Genomic DNA, 15,675 nt, shown 5'->3' on the forward strand with positions numbered 1-15,675 from the left:
CTCTTTTGCAACTTACTCTTTTTTATTACGCCTTTTTAAGAGTTCCCTAATCCGCGTTGAAGGAGCAGCTTTAAGAGGAACAGACTGGAATGAGCTCCTGAACCAGTCACCCGGGGCTTTCCACTCTGGCCTGGCAGGGCTGCTTTCAGGCTTCCTCCTGGCTTCTGGAACCTTGGGTGCAAGCCTTGTTCTCTTGTGCCCTGTTTGGGTGTGTTCTTGGGCTTAAATGCCCTGAGCATTGGTTTTCTTCTCTTTAATGCAGGAGAACCCACACCTGCCTCATATGGATGCCACAAGGTCTAAATCTAAACGTGATAACATACAGGAAAGATCAATGTTAGGGTAGGAGATAACATACAGCAAAGTACAAAGTGGAAAGTACCAGGTGGAGAGTGACGCACGTGTGCTGCTTATTATGTAAAATCACGGACTGTCAGAGCTACGGGCCTCTGAGAAGTGAGCCCAGCCTGCCTTCTTGCCTGTGAGGAAACCACGGCCCAGGGAAGGCTGCAGAGCCAGCAAGTGATGGAGCCAGAATCAAATCAAGGGAGACTTTGGCCCCGCATCTTCTAAGCTCCCACCACTCCCCCAGTGGAGGGGGTGCTGACCACCCTCTGGTCCAGGAGGGTGGGGAAGCGGGCAGGTGGGGCAGAGGTGTGGGGGGCTTGGGTAGGGAAGAGATGCTGCCCCAGTCAAGGCTACAGCACTTTCTCCGTCCTAACTGTGCCCCCAAGCTTGAACCTCTGTCCATTTCCCGGGCCCCACAGAGCTCCCTGCCTCTCCCTAAGGAGCCAGCCAGCACCCCTGCTCCCTGTCCCCTCATGCAGGTAACAGCCCAGAGTTGCATAGTCTCTGAGGCATCTTACAGCATAGTGTTCAGATCACCTGAGCCTTTGCCATCCCAGCTTTATAAGAGGATAGAGAGGGCTCCCCCAAGCCTGTGAGCTGACCGGTGTAGACTTGAGGTCAGGAATCCGGAAACAGAACCCTGACCAGCCTGGGCGGGGGCCTGTGCCTCATTTACCCTGCTCCTCCCCAGGAAGAATTGGCATGATAAGATTGGCACAGAACCAGCCCAGGTGGGCTCCACTCCCCCTGTATCTGGCCGCCGCACTGAGTACCAGGCACGCAAAGGCAGAAGTGGTTCCTTGTACTCTGGCTTCCGCCTCTTTTGCAGCCACAGCTCTTTATGAAAGCACCCATGGCAGTGATATCAGGTGACTGGGTAGGGCTGCTGGGAGTGCCCTGTTGGTCCAGGGTGGGGTGTGAGCCCTCGTATTCACTTTCAGGGCAAGGCTGTGCAGTGACACATGTCCTGGTGGCAGTGAATGGTGATGTCACAGAAGTCCTGCACCAAGAATAGGAGGCCACCTCTGCTGGACCTCTTGCTTTGTGTGGCACTCTCTGCCTTCATCATCTTTGGTGGGCCTCACCTGACCCTGTGAGGCAAGAGGAGGCATCCTTGTTTTATAAATGAGGACTGCGAGGCTCAGAAAGTTAACTAGCTCACCCAGGGTCACATGCACAAGAAAGTGGTGGAACCCAGTGGCCTTAAATCTAGGAAGCCAGAGTGAACGGTCTATTTAATAGGTTACCTGGCCCTATCACTGCGTGGCTGGGCAAACCCAAGGCCCAGAGTCCAGGCACATGGGGATTGGCACTCAGGGGCAGTATTCTATCCATTTATGGATAATAAGCATTGTTAGTACCATAGCAGGGACCCTACTCTGCTCCTTTTGAACATTCTGAGACAGTTTAGTTAGGGCCATCCTTTGGAGAGTTGAGAAAATACTCATCCAGCTTTTTTTCTGTGACTCAGATGAGGAACATGATGGAGAAATACCCCGGAGGATGAGCACCCGGCCTCTCTGGAGTCAGCTTCCTGGGCTCGAATCCTGTTTGGCCTTGCCCCCTACCAGCTAGGCAGTCTTGGGCAAGTGGCCTAGCCCCTCTGAGCTGCGGGTTACTTGTCTGTGATGTGAGTGTGATAGTGCCTCCCTCACTGGATGGTTTGAGGTTTTGGGACAGTGACTTCTATGGGGCACACCGGTGGTGGGCAAGGCAGCAGGCCGGCAGCCTCTCAGCCTGCCTGGGACCTTGCCCCTGTGTGCTTACCTTGTCACTGATGGGCTCCTAGCCTCCAGCCAGGCCCTCACTGCATAACCACTTGTGGGCTGGACTCCAGAACCTGTCCCCTTGGTGGAGAGCACCCCCAGGAAGCAGTTACAGGTCATGTCCTATTGAGCAGCCGGGTGCTAGCACAGACCTCAGCCTCTGGGGTCAGACAGCCCTGGAATCAGGTATCAGTTTTGTTGCAGCCTGGCTGGGTGCCACTGGGGCAAATTCTTTAAACTCCATGCCTCAGTTTCTCCTCTGGAAAATGGAAATAATGCCTACCTCATGGGATTGCTAAGGCCAAATGCATAAGCACCTGACTTGGTGACAGTTCTCCCTTCCCATGCTGGCACGTGGCTAGTGGACCACACTGTGTCCCCCAGAGCAGTGCACGCAGGTGTTAAGAAGGGGCCCTGCAGGCCTCACCCAGGCCTGGCAGGTGCCTCCAGGTTTCTGTTCTCTTCACTGGGATACCAGACAGCTCCTGGTCTCTGCTGGCAGAACACACACAGAACCAGGGCATATTGGTGCTACTGGGGATCTTCCCCTGCCTTCCTCCCATCCCCCCCCCTTTTTTAAAGATTTTTATTTATTTCTTCATGAGAGACACAAGGAAAGAGAGAGGCAGAGGGAGAAGCAGGCTCCATGCAGGGAGCCCCACGTGGGACTCAATCCTGGGTCTCCAGGATCACACCCTGGGCTGAAGGTGGCGCTAAACTGCTGAGCCACCCAGGCTGCCCGCTGCTGGGGATCTTAGAGGGAACCAGGAGTTTAGAGAGGGTGGGTATCTTACTCCCAAAGTCCCCTGGCAAGCAGATGACAGCCCAAAGCGAACAGGGCCTTCTGTTCCCAGCACAGCAGAACAGAAAGCCAGGGCCCAGAGCTGGAGGAAGCATGCTGGTCCGAAGCTCTGGAGTGGGAAAGACCTAACTGTAGGACCTTGGTTAATGAAGTCTCTTCACCGTTCCCTGCCTCAGTTTCCTCAGCTGCAGAATGATATGTAGGTCAGAGAACTTTTAAGGAACGCACACAGTTAAGGCGTACAACACGTCACAGTGAGGTGCTCGGTAAAAGGTAGTTGTAAGTAAGGTTAGGAGTAATGAGAGGTGGCACTGCATTCCACGTGAGGACTGGCTTTGGAGTGTGAGTCCTCAGTCTGAATCCTGACTCTGCCAACACCTTGCTATGTGACCTTGGCCGAGGTCCTTGCCCTCTCTGGGCTTTATTCTTTGCATCTATGGAATGGAGGGGTTGGGCTGGAATGGTCTCAGAAGGCTGTCTCTTCTAACCGCCTATAGCTTCTTACTGAGCTTCTTCTTGAACCCCAGGAGAGACCTGACCTCCCTTTGCTGTTTCTGTAGCTCTGGGCCCTCCTGGCACCAGGACCAAGGCCTGCAGCCAGCCGTGTCCTCATCCTTTCTCTGCAGTGTCCTCTAAAGGGCAGCCTCCACTGAGCATGCTCAGCTCTCCCATCCACTCAGTACATCTCATGGCTCTTGGAGGCCTGAGGTGACAAACTGTTCCAGTGGATAGGGAGAGGAGGCAGGGAGAGGCCCTCCAAGTGTGCCCTCTGTGTCTCCCTCCTCAGGATGCTCAGCCAGCTGGGCTGCTCTCAGAAGTGTGTGGGAGCCTTCCAGTGCATCTCCTGGAGACGGATGCCTTGGGCACCTGCTTCGGGGAAACTCTGGCCTCCCACTCTGCCAGCCTGCCTCTGGGGCTTGTTGGTGAGGTTTCAGGGAACCTGCATGTGCATGGCCCAACTACGTCCACAGTTCCTGTGACCTGTACTCAGGTACCCTAGAAAGCAGTTCTACAGATTTTAAAGGGGACAAGAAATAGGTTCAGTGGGGATCCAGAGGTCTTGTGCCTCCCCTTAGCCTCCTCTGCCTCTCCCAGCCTCCCCCCGACCTCTCTTTCTGTCTCCCCTTGCCTCAATCTACCTTCCCCCTCTGCCTCCCCTATGCCTCCTCTCCCCTTCCCTTCAGCACCTCCATAGGCTTCTGCCACTGGGCTCAACCTGGAACCAACAATGACAGGGACAAGGTACCAAGCCCTGTTTCAGAGGGGCTGCCTCAGAGTGTGGCCCCATCTCCCAACTGTGGCTGCTTCCCTGGCAGCTGTGCCCTGATGCCAGCAGGCCCTCTGTGGGCCTGGGGACTAGGGGTACAGAGATGGGACTGTGCCCTTTGCTGAGAGTTTTCTTTGGCAGTTCTTGGCTCCAGATATATAATTTCACTGGATCCTCAGAACAGCCCTTGAAATAGAAATGATTATGAGCCCGCTTCTCAGATGGAGAAACTGAGATTCACCTGAGACTCAGAGTATCTGCCGAGGAGACATGGCTTGTAGGTGGCAGAGCCAGGGAACCAGGCCCCTGGTTCTCAAGACCATACTCTCAACCACGGGGCTCCCAGCTGAGTGAGTTTGGGTTGAAACCTCGGACAGATCCCTGAGGCAACTGTATCCTTGCTTGTTTTTCCAGATGTCACCTTTCCCAGCTGTGTCACTGAGGATCTTCCACCCTGCATGTGGGACCACCTCCCCTGGCCCAGGCCCAGTTGCTCTGCCTCAGTCCTCCGGAGCACTTGACTGCTGGGACCTCCTCTCACTAGGCCCTGGCTCCAGAGCGAGCCAGTGAGTGACCTCTGTTCCAGCGGGAGGCCTAGCCCCCCTGGTGGCATGATATTCCTGCTGTGTCCCTGTGGAACCCGAGTCAGGCGGCTGCAGAGTAGGCCGAGCCCCGGAAAGCAGACATGCTCTGCTGCCTGGGAACACAGAGGCCCCTTGCCATCCCACCCCTCCATCCAAGACCTGTCTTTCTCTTCCTCACAGCCACCTAGTGCCCTGAGCATTGCTTATCGCCATGCTAGAGAGGAAGGAAGTGAGGCTCGGGGCAGGACTGTGATTTGCCGGAGATCACAGAGAAGTTTAGGTTTAGAACTGGGACAGAAGCCAGCTCCTGTGTTGGCAGACCAGGGCTCTTTACAGCAGCCCATGCTTCGTGCTGTCTTACACCGCGAAGCTGTCCTGGGCTCAGGGTACTGTGCTCGTTGGCATGCACAGAGATGGTGAGCATGAAGTGCTTTGTCTAATGGCAGAGCTCACTGGTCAGATATCAGAGCTGAAAAGGCCCTCAACATCCTCTGAGGATGGGGAAGGCCCGAGAAAGGCATGGGCTTGTTCAAAGCACCTAGTAAGTTGGTGGCAGGGTCTAGATTGGAACCCAGGTCTCTGCATCAATCCCCAGCCTGGGTTTGGCTTGGGCTCTTCTTATAGCTTTCTGGCCTCCTGAGGCATTTGGAGGTGGACTAGGGGAGGGGTGGGCAGGCTCCTTGATCCTGCTGGAATCTGCAAGAGGTTGTACAAGTGCCCCTGGAGCTTAGCCTTAACAGCTCTGCAACTGGACTGCTCTCCCCACTCCAGGGTGCCAAGCTGGGGGGGGGGTGTCCAGTACTATCTCCCATTACTTCTTCCCTGAGGTGTTTAGTGGCAGGACTTTCACATCATCTAAGACTAGAGCCTTTTGATGACTCTGTGTGAGCACTGGATTGGGAGTCAACAGTCCCAGATTTGTAACCTGGCTCTGCTGCTACCCATGTGATCTTGGGAGAGTGTCTGCTTCGAACTTCTGCTTCTTCATCTGTTGTCTACTGCCCAGAGAAATGTCTGCTTTGTGCCCACCTAGGTCATCACTTCCTTTCCAGCCTTCACTGTCACCTGTGCCTGATAAAAACTCAGTATAGCATGCTTGTTCCACACACCTTCTACCCACACCTCCCACCTTTCCACATGGCCACTGCAGTGCCTCCCTAACTTTAGGTCAGGCCAGTTCAGTTGGTATTCAGTGCACACAAGCTTGCTGCCACATTCTGGACATGAGGCTAAATCAGGCTGGAATCCTGCCCTTGGATAGTCATGCAGGCTCAACAGACAAGTCTTGATCTTTGCCACGTGCCAGGCTCTGTGCTAAGTGCCGGAGGGTGAAAGATGACTAGGACAGAGTCCCTGCCCTTGAGAGCTGTCTGCAGGGGGAGACAACCCATCAACTGCACAGTGTGAGCGGATTCAAGTGTGACAAGTTTCTGCCCTGGGGAGTATTGAGAGAAAGCTGCTAGAGGAACCGGAGTGCTTCTCCAGTTAATCCACCAAACAAAGCCTCTGGTTTGCTCAGTGCTCTCCTATCTGTGGTCCTACGTGCTCCTCACAACAACCTTGTTAGGTCATTGAGGCAGAAGTTGGTCAGATGAGCGAATACTGATAGTGAGCCTACGTGTGATGGGTACAATTCTAGGTGCTAGGGGTTCAGCAGCAGTCGTGACAGCCTGCCCTCAGGGAGGCAAACTGGGGACCCAGTCATGAGCACATACAGACTTCAAGTAGTGGTGAGTACAGTAAAGATAAAGCAGGATGAGTGGATAGAGAGGCCCGGGAGGATCTCCTTGAGGAGGTGGCATTTGAGCAGGGACCTGGAAGAAGGAGGGAATCTGTTGGTTCAACTATGTGGTACAGAGTGTTTCAGGCAGAAAGAAGAGTAAATGCAAAGGCCTTGGGATGGAACTGTTCTCCTGTTCAAGGAAAAACAAGGAGGCTGTAGAGCCAGAGGGAGTTTGGAGATGGGGTATAAGAGAAAGGAGTCAGGATGATTCCGGGGTTTGGGACCTGAGCAACTGAATGATGCTGGGACAGTGGGGACCACTGTAGGAGGAACATGTTTGGTGGTAGAGAAATGAGAGTTCAGCTTCTGCGCCCTTGCCACTAAGAGTCCACCCCATGCACACCAGGTTCAGGGTCACCTGTGCCCCACCCTCCCAGAAGTGTCCTCATCCTCTCAGGCCCTACTGCAAGCTCAGTCCTCTGAGAGTCATGTTTTCTCATTGATGTCTCTCCCTTCTGAGAGTTCACCGAAAAGCCCAAGTTGAGGGGCACCTGGTACCTCTTCTTTATCACTGCCCCCAGATGCTGGGAAGCACTGATTGAACTGGGAGCAGTGGAAGGGACCCCGGAGGCTTCCCTGGGTGCTCTTCTCCCTCTGTCACCCAGCCAGCACCTCTAGAGTCTTGTCTGGTTCTCCTTCCACAGCTTCCCCCCTCCCTCCCCTGGAGCAGCTGAAAATGGGACGCTGGGCCTTGCTTTCCGCAGGGCTGTTGTCCTGGAAATGATAGAATTTCTCTTTGTGTTGCTTTGATGATATTGTGAAAAAGTTCAAGTTATATATAATGGATTTAACTCATTGTTAAGCTTCTAAGCTAAGTGACTTTCAACTGGAAGGGACACTAAAGGACAACAGGTATTCGGTAGTCTTGATTTCAGTTTTCTCCTAAATTTGCATTTTACAAACTCAACCATACCCCTAATAAAGGAAAAGAAAAAGAGAAATCCAGCTTTCCCAAAGTCTAAAGTTTCTGGAAATGGAACCTCTCTCATGGAGCTTCTTATTTCTCCCCCTGCCTCTGGCGTGGGCAGCTGGCTCGAGCTCCTGCTGTGGCCTTCAGGTCCTGAGGATAGTCTGGCAGGAGAAGGGCTGTGGATGGGGTGGGTAGGGGAGGACAAATCCTCACCCCTGGGGAGCCGCCCACCTGGGAACCAGGAGAGGAAGGTGGGGGTGGGGGTGGAGTGGGGGGCTTGAATCCTGACTAAGCCCAGGTTCATTTCCAGCTCAAATATTCCATGCTTCCACTTCCTCTACACTACATGTTGAAATTCGGGGAGCCGAGAAGGGCCTCTCTTGCAAGGGGCATGGTTTCGACTTTACTGATGCCAGTGGCCCCGTGGGGTCCGGTGAAGGTACAGAAGTGGAAGCAGAGAAGCAGAGGCCCTCTGATTTCCCCACCAGCCACAGGGGCAGGACTGTCTGGGGCTCTTAAGGGAGGATTTCAGTATGAGAAACCAGCCTTCATCCTAATGCCATCATGGAGGGGACTGTTCAGTATGCTGTGACCCAGGCAGGGCCATGGCCATGGTGAAGTTGCTCCACGGAGGAGGGGCCTGGGAGACAGTGGGAGGTAAGGTCATCTTGGGTCTGAGACACTGCTCTGGACCCCTGGCTCTGTGACCCTGGGGTGTGGAAGCAGTCATCCCGCTGATATTCTCTTTACTTACCTTAAGATGGGGGTTAATAATAGTACCTACTGCATTAAGGTTGTTGAGAAATTTAAATGAGATGCCTCAGCAAAGTGTTTGGTGCAGTCTCTGCCCCATAGAAGCAGTTCTAGCTCAGTATGTAGAATATGCCATTTATACCAAATTTTAAAACTATAGATACAGAATAGTTTAGAATTTTGTATACCGAACTGTTCACAGTGTGGACTTGAGGGTAAGAGGGTGTCTTGTATAGCAGGTAAAGGGAAAGGAGGAGAGCCACTGGGAGATTATCCTCCTTCTGCTTACTGTACTTAGATCCTGTTGCAAAAAAGTTTTAAATGAGCTTGGGTTCTGTTTAAAAATCATCAAAGCAATGTATTTCCATTAAAGAAAAAAAATCAAAAGAAACCAGTATGTAGAACATGTACCTGCCAAGGATCCAGACTGGCCACAAGTCTTGGGAGCCTGAGGTTCTACCCACCCCCCTGAGCTGTCATCCTTACTGGCTGCTTGGGAACCCCTGGCTGGCCAGGCGCTGTTGTTGCCTCCTGGAGCTCTGTATCTTGTCAACACACAGGGATTGTTTACTGCCAGTCCCTAGTCCCTGTCCCTCCACCCCCCCCTGCTTCGAGTGACTCATCCTCTACCTCACTACATAAGGACTCTCAATCCAGAGCCTTTCCTGTGGGGGGTGGGGAGAATCTGCTGGAGGGAAGTTCATCCGACAAACGTTTATGGGGTGCTTAGGTGACTGGGGAGGCTGGGCTGGATACTAAGAAGTGCCACCCCAGTGGGGTGAGGTGGGGTAGGGGTTGTTGATGTGTGTCCTTGAAACCCAGGGAAAAGACTAGTGGGAACAGGAGTAGAACCTGGCTCAAGGCTGAGTCAGGGGTATTGGGGGCCAGACATGAAGGTCTGCGGCCTACGGCGCCAGCTGGGTCCCCTGATTCAGTTCCTTGCATGGCCTGTCTCATCCCGCTGTGCACTGGTGTCTCCCTCCTTGTACAGCCTCGTTCCTACGTGGGCTAGAATTTCAGGGCCCTCAGTAAACCACTGAGATCCCCTCTCCACTCATTTGCTCACACTCTTCCCTCTACAGGCTCCAGCTCACGAGGCCCAGGTTCAGCCCCACATCCTTTAGGAAGCTTCCACCATTCCCTGAACATCACCCTGTGGGCCCCAGGGCCATGTGCTGGGATGCCAAGCTGACTAGAATACTAGCTACAGAGCTCCTGGCTCCACAATTAGGAGGAGCACCTGACTCAGCCGGGGCAGCTCAGGAAAGCCTTCTCAGAGGAGGTGACACCACCATGGTCCAGGAAATTAGGTTTTGAGAGGTGAATAGAGGTGAAAAATAATTTCCCTCTGTGTGTACAGAGTTGGGATGTGAGGATTCCTGGCAAGTGGAGTTCAGGGGTTGGGGATGGTAGGTTAAGTGCTGGGGGTTAACCCTAAGCTTGGCCAGCTCCCCGACCCTGGAAACCTGACCACAGCACCTGCTCTGGAGCACCTCTCCTGTGAGGTCTCTGAGAGGGCCTGTCTATTGCTGTGTCACTCTGCCTATTGCTTTCAAGTCTTCTTGGCCACCAGGTCCCCTCCAGTTCATGTGGCATTTCTGTGCTTCCTTCTTCATCAATCATCTCTGATGTTAATCTGCTACTTGACAAAATGCATGTTGTTTCTGTGTCCAACCCCTTGATTCTCACTTGTCTACGTGAGGAAACTGAGGCCTGTCTGTGGGGTAATGATTTGCCCAGAGCATCGTGGTTACTGGCCGGCAGAGCTGGGCCTCGAATCTGGGTGTCGGCCTCCTGGCCCAGTCTTCTTTCCTCCACGCCTCAGGCAGCCTAATACATGCTGTTTGTGTTCTCAGAGAGTTTTTTTAGCTAATTTCCTACCCACACTCGATGTTCCCGGAGGGTGGAACCCTGTCTCCCTGAGATGTGGAGCAAAGCAAGCAAGAAATAGAGGTGCCATGTGGAAGACGAGAGGGGGAGGCAAGGAGAGATTGACTCCCCCGCTACGGGGAATGATTCCTGCCCGAGTACTTGGAACAGACTTATTTATGGCTCCATCCACAGCGGAGGCATACTGCAAACTTGAATGCTCTTCCCATTGATCCCGACGGGCTTTGTTTTCATTGGCACAGCACAACACAGAGCCGGCAATCCGGAGACCTGGGTTCTACTTTTGCCTCTGCCACTTGCCAGCTAGGTAGCCTTGGGCAAGTCACTTCACTTCTCTGCACCTCCATCTCTTCATCTATCAATGAGAGTCTGGGTTAAAAATAGGAAATGAGAGGAGATCCGTGCAAGCCCCAGTGCAGCCCCTAGTGTCAGGACCTCGGCGGGTCTAGCATGTATGTTTTTCTTCTCTGTGCTGGAGAATGTATCTTCAAGTGAGTCATGATCAAATACAGTATCCCTGAGTGGGCACTGTTGGGTTACGCGTTTAAAAATTGTCATTCATTGGGTGACTCCTGTAGGCCAGAAGCTAATCAGTGATTATCTCATGATACTTATACAGCTACCCTTGGGGTGGCATTATCACCCCAGTTACAGAATAGGGACTAAGATTGAAAGACACAGGCAACATGTATCATATAACATCTCACTTGCTCTTCACAATAACACTCATATGTGAATATTGGCAAAGACTTGGTGAAGTCAGCCTGCCTTCCTATTTCTCTTTTGTTTTCCTTGTCTTTCATTTATTCATTACCCTTACATCTGTTTGCTCTGTGCAGGATACTTGTCCTGGGCTCTTTTTTTTTTTTTTAAATTTTATTTATTTACTCATGAGAGACACAGAGAGGCAGAGACACAGGCAGAGGGAGAAGCAGGCTCCATGCAGGGAGCCCGACGCGGGACTCGATCCCAGGTCTCCAGAATCACACCCTGGGCTGAAGGCAGGCGCTAAACCGCTGAGCCACCCGGGCTGCCTTGTCATGGGCTCTTAAGAGGATTCAGACCCTAGAATGGCTCTCTTCCTGCTTCTCTCTCTTTCTCTCTGGCAAACTTCTATTGATCCCTCAAAGCCCAATCCAAATGGTCCCTGCCCTGGGAGCATCATCTACTCTTGAAACTTTAGCCATCCCCACCTCCTTCCCCTAAAAGTCAGTTTTGTCTTAATTCACAAATGGTTAATGCCTACTATATTACTGGAAGCTGGAGACCTGGATGGCTCTAGACAAATTCCACCTTTAGGTAGCTTAATGCCCAGTGATGGACAGGTTTACACTAGTAGATCTTGATAATGCAGAGTGATTCATGTTATACTTTAGTTTTGAAGAAATTAAAATAATACTAGCAGTTACCACTTTTTGCTAACATTGAGTGCCAGCGTTGTTTGGCATGCTTTGCCCTGATTACTTCCTCTTGTACCCCAGACACACTCTGAAATAGGCTTTTACACAGATAGGGAAACTGAGAATAGAAGATGAAACATAAATGTCCAGGGCTGCCCAGCTAGGAACCCTGACTGGAATCCAGGGAGGGGGGGCTGGTGCCACATATCTTTGTCTCTGCTGGTCTGGCTGTCAGCCTGCTGGGATACTGGCTCAGGGTGTGTCCTTTTACCTTGATCCTCATAGCTAACGTTGATGATGGAAAGAATCAGACTAAAGAAGAATCAGAGCTCTTCCTACCCTCACAGAGCCTCCAGTCCCAGTGTAGATCAGAGCTGAAAACAGACCAGGCCGACAGAGGCTGAGCCTTCTGATAACTCCCACCTCTTGCCTTAGAAATTTAGCAGATAAGATTGAGGACTTCTGACTGATTTAACTTGGGAGAGCTTCCTGGAGGGGGCAAACCTAAAAGATATGAAGGATTTCCCAAGGTGTTTACTAGGCCACTAGAGTGGAAGGGGAGCAGTAGTGAGATTTCCCTGGAGGAGAGCTCATGGAAAGAATACATCTCTGGCTCTCTCAGGGCCACTTTGGGCCTCTTTGGTCCTGGGCATTGACGCTCCCCTTAGAAACAAAATAAGAATAAAACCAGAGATGATGTGATGAGTGGCTAAGAACACAAGCTCTCTCAGAGCACACTGCGGTAAACTGTAGAGTGCCAGGTTTTCCTAGGGACGTATTACCTTTCAGGACTGTAGTTGAGACTGGTTGCTGGGGCAGTTGAAGAGGGAGTTAGAGAAATGGAATCATGTGCAACCAGGAATCCCTTGGGACCTGGCCGAGTTGCAGCCCCAGAGCAGTCCTCTGGCCTGGAACTAGGGCGGCGGAGCCCCTTGCACATTCCTGGGTCTCTGGTGACTGGCACAGATGGGCCAAGGAGGCCCCTCTTCCTGGCACTCCCCTCTGACCACCGGGGACAGATGGTGGGAAGCAGGATCAGGGGTGTCCCATCACCCTGGCAACCAAGGGTGACGTAGACCAGCTTCACCTGTTGCTCCACTGCACCAGTCTCAGCAGCTGGGGACTGTCCCAGGAGAGGTAAATAAAACACGCTCGTGGTGGAGGGCAGAGAAGCTGTGGGGTGCCAGGAGCCCCTCACGAATTTGAAGTTTGGTCAAATGTCTGTTCAGTGTGCCTCTGTATGTGTATAAGTGTGTGTGTGTGTGTGTGTGTGTGTGTGTTATCCAAGAGAGGTAGAGTGTGGATGAGTGTAAGAGGAAGTGAGTGTGTGTAAGAGTGGGTGAGTGTGAGCAGTGTGTATTAGAGAGTAATACAAAGTGTAAAAGGTAGTGTGTAAGAGTACGAGAGCACACGTGAGAATGGTGTGTGAAAATGTGTGTGGGTGAGTGTGTAAGAGAGAGTTTATGAGAGTGTAAGAGAGCCGGAGTGTGGGGGAGTGTGTCCCTCAGTCCTGGCACCTATACTGGACACGGAAATGCTCACCTCCCATGGCGGGAACCACGTGAGTGGGTTCGCCCTGTGACTGGGAGCTGTGGAATTCCACACCTTCCCCGGCCCTTGCTCTGGGAGGACTGGATGCCCTCACGGGAGGCCGTGTGGTTTGAGAGATCGCTGGACCTGGAGCTTCCTGCGTTCTCACCGTGGAATGGTCATGTGACAGTGACAGGTCACCGGTGGTCTTTGAGTCTCCGTTTCCCTGACCAAGGAGCAGAGGGTTTAGATGATGTCCAGGGTCTGGTCCAGCTCTCCCAGCTCTGGATCTGACTCTAACTGCCTCTGCCCCACCCCAGATTCCATCCTGGTGACATCACTACTGCCACAAATTTGGGCCCTGGAAGTTTTGCCTTATTTCTTGGCATCTTGGGGTCTCACTTTCATGCTGGGATTTTGTCAGGGGACTGGGAGCTCCAACCGTGCCCCCTTTCACCACACCTGGTGTCAACAAACTTCCTGCGTTTTAAGGAGACTCTCAGGGCTGCAGGGTGGGGACAGCTGGTGGAGTTAGGGCCTTGAAAGAGGCCAGAACAGGCCCTCAGCGCCCCCCCTTCCTTACACCGCTGCACCCTGCCCCACTGGAAGCTACTTTTCACTAATGTCCCGCCTACCTGAAGTATGGAGCCAAGAGTGGATTGCAGACCCTCCCCTTAAGCCTGGGCCCATCCCTTCCCTGCCCTTGCCCGTCAGAGCCTGCTCACCAAAAGGCAGGGCCAACACAGGAAGACCCGGGGGGACGTGCTCTGGGAACATGGCTCCAGCTGGGAACTACTCTGGGAGCCAGCTTCTGTAGAAGAAAGTACACCACACCCAAGTCAGGAGGCCCAGGACCTAGAGGTCCTCAGTGGCCTGGGCCTGTCCTGCCTCCTCTGAGCTCCAGGCTTTTCTCTGTCGAATAGGAATGCCAGCTGTCTCTTAACTTAGTGAGGGAGGCCTGATGGCCCGAAGGTCCTGAGACTGGGAAAAGTGTGGCCATTCCCATGAGCTGGTCATGAGGTTCTGACTCTGAGTCACCTCAGCGTCCCCAGTGCACGGCACCAGCCTGGCTCAGAGAAAATAGCCATGTTTGAGTAAAAGATTGAGTAGCTTTCTGTGCTACAGATATTCTAAGCTAGAGTAGAACTCCTGCCTTAGACTTTGGGAAGCCACTGAATCTTGCCAAGCCCCAGCTTTCTCTTCTGCAAAATGGGGACAGCACATACCCCACAGGGCTATTTTGAGGACTAGAGAGATGCTGTGTGCCAGGCTCCCAGCACGGTGCCTGGCTCACCATGCACCTTGAGGAATAATGAGCGTTCTTTGTGTTACTACTCCTGGCTTCTTTCACAGGCCACCTTACCCTGTCCCTCTGGTACTTGTCTCTGGGTCTGCAATGCATGGCATGGCACTTCCGGGGGCCAGTCAAGTATTATAGATTGAACTGATGGCAAAGTGCCTCCCCAACTGATGGTAGGGAGGCATTTTTAAAGCTTAATATGCTAGATGGAGGTGGAGACTGTCATCTACCTGCCCTGGGCTTCTCTTCAGACTGTGCCTTCTCCTAAGGCACTTGTTGGTGCTCACTTCTAGGACAGGTGCTTAATTCCAGGCTTGGGTGTCAAGGTCAGCTGGCTAGACCTGGAGCTTGACTCCTGGTCTTGAGAAGCTGCTTCCCGCTGGCTGCAGGAGCTCTGCTCCTCTCAACCCCGATGCCATCCTATCTCCCCTCCAGGGCAATGCATGTCTCCAGGTGTGGTACCATCGTCCTGTCTTCACTGCTCCTGCCTGGGTTGTCTGACCTCGAGGGGTGCCAGGCAGAGAGAGGAATCTGGGTAGCTACTGTGGATTGAAGGTCTAAGGAGAGGCACCAGAGGAGGACTCCTGCCCTAACATGAGCAGAGCGGGGTGCTCCAGGAAGCACATAGAAACATGCAGTGTCAGTCACACACAGTAGGGATAGAGGTACAAGAATAGTGTTCTGAAGAGATAGCTAGGCAAAGATCTGCGATCAAAAGAGGATGTGGCTCATTTGGGGGAAATGCCCCTTCCAGTGCACCAGCCACTGAACACTGGGGGTTACTGGTAGACACTGTAAAGACTGGGGGATTTTTCAGCAAGAGGTGAGTTTGGTCAAGTCTGTTTTAAAGCCAGGAGAACGTGCATGGTGGCTTTGGGATTCTCTCCTGGCCTAGGATGGAGACATGTTTTTTTCCCAACATGTTTTGAGTGTCTCTTGGGAGCTCGGCACTGTGCCAATGTTCTGGGCCTTGCCAGTGTTTCGAGTGTTGAGTCTTGACTTGTAGCTATACTGGCACTACCCAGATCAGTAGAGAGTGGGAGGGGCTTTGGGCATGGGGAGGGATGTTTCTGCTCCTTCCCAAGACTCTCAGGGGTAATGAGAGCCAAAGCCTGGCCAGATGGGTTATCAGAAATTATGTGAGTAATGGCCTAACCCTGTGCATTTTCAGATCAGTAGGTACTTGCTGAATACCTACTATGCCCCTAGCCCTGGGGATCTCATTATAGACAGACAGGGTACCTGCCTGCACAGAGCTTATAGGCTAGGGAGGTTGAGGAGGAGAGCAAGAGCTTTCACTCTGAGCAAAGTATCATACTTTCTTAACCAAGCTGACCCTGGG

General features: G+C 52.6%; 1 protein-coding gene across 1 annotated transcript in view; it reads left to right on the forward strand.

Moving 5' to 3' along the window:
- SLC9A1 (solute carrier family 9 member A1) overlaps nt 1-15,675 on the forward strand; it is a 48,390-nt gene that overhangs the window by 18,547 nt on the left and 14,168 nt on the right. The window lies entirely within an intron of this gene.

This window comes from Vulpes lagopus, chromosome 8, assembly GCF_018345385.1.
Source record: "Vulpes lagopus strain Blue_001 chromosome 8, ASM1834538v1, whole genome shotgun sequence".
In the NCBI taxonomy this organism is placed as follows: domain Eukaryota; kingdom Metazoa; phylum Chordata; class Mammalia; order Carnivora; family Canidae; genus Vulpes; species Vulpes lagopus.